At 34.1% G+C, this 3,578-nt stretch overlaps 1 pseudogene; it reads right to left on the bottom strand.

Annotated features, from left to right (window-relative positions):
• Window positions 1-205: 205 nt before the first annotated feature.
• Window positions 206-1,622, bottom strand: LOC106733752 (developmental pluripotency-associated protein 2 pseudogene; annotated as a pseudogene).
• Window positions 1,623-3,578: the final 1,956 nt, after the last annotated feature.

Below are 3,578 nucleotides of genomic sequence, written 5' to 3'. Positions count from 1 at the left end.
CACATGCATGACCAAATCCTGAAAGTACAACGGAGGAAAAGGGAATGCAGCATGACCATCTCCACTGAGGGGTGATTTCTTACTATCTTCCCAGCAAACACACACAGTCTATGGTGAGAAATACGAAAAAAAAGTGTATTAATTGAAACTCACAAATTATATTTATGTTGCTAAATACAAGTATGCACTCGGGTATCAGAGGACATTAGGAATGCTTGGGACCCAACGCAGCAAATATTGGGATGTAAGTCCACGTAACTATGGACTCTCCATCATTCATCCTTTCTGGTGGAGACATTTTTATAAATTTATGTCCTGTTTTTGGCAAATAGTGGGAAGGAAGAAAGTATTTCTTGAATCTGCTTCTTCTCAATTGCCTTCAGCTCAAAATACTTATACTGGCATATTTGGGATGACATATTGTGGTCTCCTGCAGTGTTCAAAGCACATTGCTTCATCTTTTTTTTTTCTTTCATTTATTTATTTTTACATTTTTCCACAAACATTTACTTTACATAGCAAAATATTTTAGCTTATACTCCATAGTTCTTGACAGTTTACAAACAACTTTCAAAATTTCAAAATACTGAATTTTAAAGATAATGTTCAAAATATTTCTTATAATTTTGTATAATTTTATGACTCTATAACAAGCAGAAGCAGTATGCTTTCAAATATATATATGTATTTTTTAGAGTGCAGACACTCAGTATATATTAAGTGGGGACATACAATGCCTCTCCTTCATCTTCTTCATTGTGATTAATTTTTTCATCATCTTCATATTCCTCTCAACACATTCAGGGCATAACATATTATCTTCTAGGCTTGGGGATGGGGAAATGCAGGCTGGTAACAGGAAGAGATAAATCATCCTTCTAAGGGTGGTTAGAAGGCCTGACCTGCATGGAACTGCAGGTGAACTCAGCACTTTGTGTCTGCAGGGAGAAGTCTGCCATGGGCCACATAATTCCTCACACCAGAGACTGGTGGCAAAAAATCCACAACAAAAGGAGGAATAGCACACAAATTCACAGCTTTTGGCTGAACTGCTCTTGCTGCAATTCTTGCTCATGATGCCATCATGACTTCCTGAGGCTGAAGTTATCATTTCAACGACATTAGTCTCTTCCTCTCCCTCGCTCATTTTGTAACTTTTCTCAAACATCTCTTTTTTTGGTCACTGCCTTGTATTTCCTTGAATGCAATCTGGCCTCCTGTAGTGTTCCAGGAATATCATGTTTTTGCTCTGAGTAAACATGTTTCTGAATCCTCAAATAAACAGCTATCTTCTGGCCATTAGTCTTGAATTACACTGTTGGCACCAGTTCCTCAAAATATCTCAATATACATCATTAATAGAAGGCAAAATTGTTGGCAAGGAAAGCACTGTTATTTTATGTCTAGGTTTTGGGCAAGCTTTGAGTTGTTTGTTTGAGAAAGATGAGTTTTGTTTTTCCTAGGCTTCTTCAGTTTGACATCAGAAGTTGAAGAAACATTTGGTTCTATCTGTTGTTCTCTTTTATGTGTTCCTCTTTAATAGGAACCAATGTTAGAATCACACTTTCCTCATCTAATTCTTTCTCAAAGAAATTCCTCTCACAGCTGGTAGATTCTGACATTTTCAGTAACATTCACGACAAGAAGGCAACAATAGTGACATTGAAGATATGTGCAGCTTTACTCCTCTTAACCCGAGTTTCTAGTCTGATTTTTCCTTTTTTTAAAAAAAATCTCCCACTTCCTGCCACCTAGATGAGCTCTTTTCCTCTCCTTTATTATTGGACCAGTCAGTAGAATGGTGAGTAAGGTGGCTGGATCCTACATGGCTGACTGCACAGTGTGAATAAATACATTAATTCTTCCAATTCAGGAACATGGGATGTCTTTCCACTTTTTTTGTGTCAGTTTCAATTTCTTTTTTTTTAGTTTTCCTTGTAGAGGTCTTAGACTTCTTTGGTTAGGTTTATTCCTAGGTATCTTACATATTTTTTGTGGCTATTGTAAATGGGATTGCTTTCTTCAATTCTACCTCAGTCTGCTCCTTGTTTATATATAGAAAAGCTGTATATTTTTGAATGTTGATTTTGTACCTTATCACTTCAGTGTGTTCATTTATCACTACCAGGAGTTTTTTGTGGATTCTTTTGGGTTTTCTATGTATATCATTATGTCATATGCAAATAGAGATATGAATAATTTCATTTCTTTTCCTATTTAAATGTCTTTATTTTATTCTCTTGTCTTATTGCATTGGCTAGGATGTCCAGTACTATGTTAAAAAGGAGTGGATAAAATGAACAGCCTTGTCTTATTTCAGTTTTTAGTAGAAAAGTTATCCTTTTCTCTATTTAGTAGTATGATGTTAGCTATGGGTTTTTCATATATGGCTTTTATTCTGTTGAGAAATGTCCCTTCTATGCCAATTTTGCTGAGTGTCTTAATCATGATGGAATGTTATATTTTATCAAATACTTTTTTCTTCATTGATTGATATAATCATATGGTTTTTATCTTTCTGTTACATGGTATATTGCATTTATGGTTTTGCATATGTTGAAACATCCTTGCATCCCTGGAATAAAGCCTACCTGGTCATGATATATAATATTTTTTATGTATTGTTGGATAAGATTTGCTAGTATCTTGTTGAGAATTTTTGCATCTACATTCATCAGAGATATTGGTCTGCAGTTTTCTTTTTTTTTGCTAGGTCCTTGTCTGTTTCAGGGATGCCAGTGATGGAGGCTTCATAAAATAAATTTGGGAGTGTTCCTTCCTTCTGGGTCTTTAGAAATAGTTTGAATAGAATGGGATTTAATTCCTCTTTAAAAGTTTGTAGAAGTGAAGTCACTGGGACAGGGACATGGGCTTTTCTTTGTTGGGAGGTTATTTATCACTGATTCAATTTCACTGGTTGTTATTGGTCTATTCAGGTTTTCTATGTTTTCTTGATTCAGTTTCAGGAGATTATATGTGTCCAAGAATTTGTCCATCCCATCCAGGTTTTCTTGTTTGTTGGCATGTGGTCAATCAGTATTCCCTAATGAACTTTTCTATTTCTGTTACATCTGTTGTAATATTGCCTGTTTCATTACATGTTTGATAATAGCTGGTTCCTTTTTATCTTCTTAGTTAGTCTAGCTAATGGTCTGTCAATTTTGTTTATCTTCTCAAAGACTCAGCTTTTAGCTTTATTTATTTTCTGTATAGTTTGCTTATTCTCTATTTCATTTATTCTTCTTCAAAATTTTAGTATTTCTTTTCTCCGTTTTTTTTTTTAATAATTGTTATTTATCCAGTTCCCTGAAGTGTGTTGTTAGGTTGTCTATCTGCCACCTTTCCGTCTGTTTCTTATTTTCACTAATTGCTATGAATTTCTCACTTAAGATTGCTTTCATTGTGTTTCATAGGTTATGAAATCTTGTGTACTCATTATCATTTATTTTGATGAATCTTTTTATTTCAGTCTTAATTTCCACAATGGTTGTAAAGTAATTCAGGAGTATATTGCCTAGTTTCCACATATTTGTGTATTTTTTAGGTTTTTTTTTTTCTGAAATTATTTTCAAGTTTAA

Source organism: Tupaia chinensis, unplaced genomic scaffold (assembly GCF_000334495.1).
Source record: "Tupaia chinensis unplaced genomic scaffold, TupChi_1.0 Scaffold000074_1, whole genome shotgun sequence".
Lineage (NCBI taxonomy): Eukaryota > Metazoa > Chordata > Mammalia > Scandentia > Tupaiidae > Tupaia > Tupaia belangeri.
The sequence above is the reverse complement of the archived record's forward strand: the minus strand, read 5'-3'. Positions and strand labels throughout refer to the sequence as shown.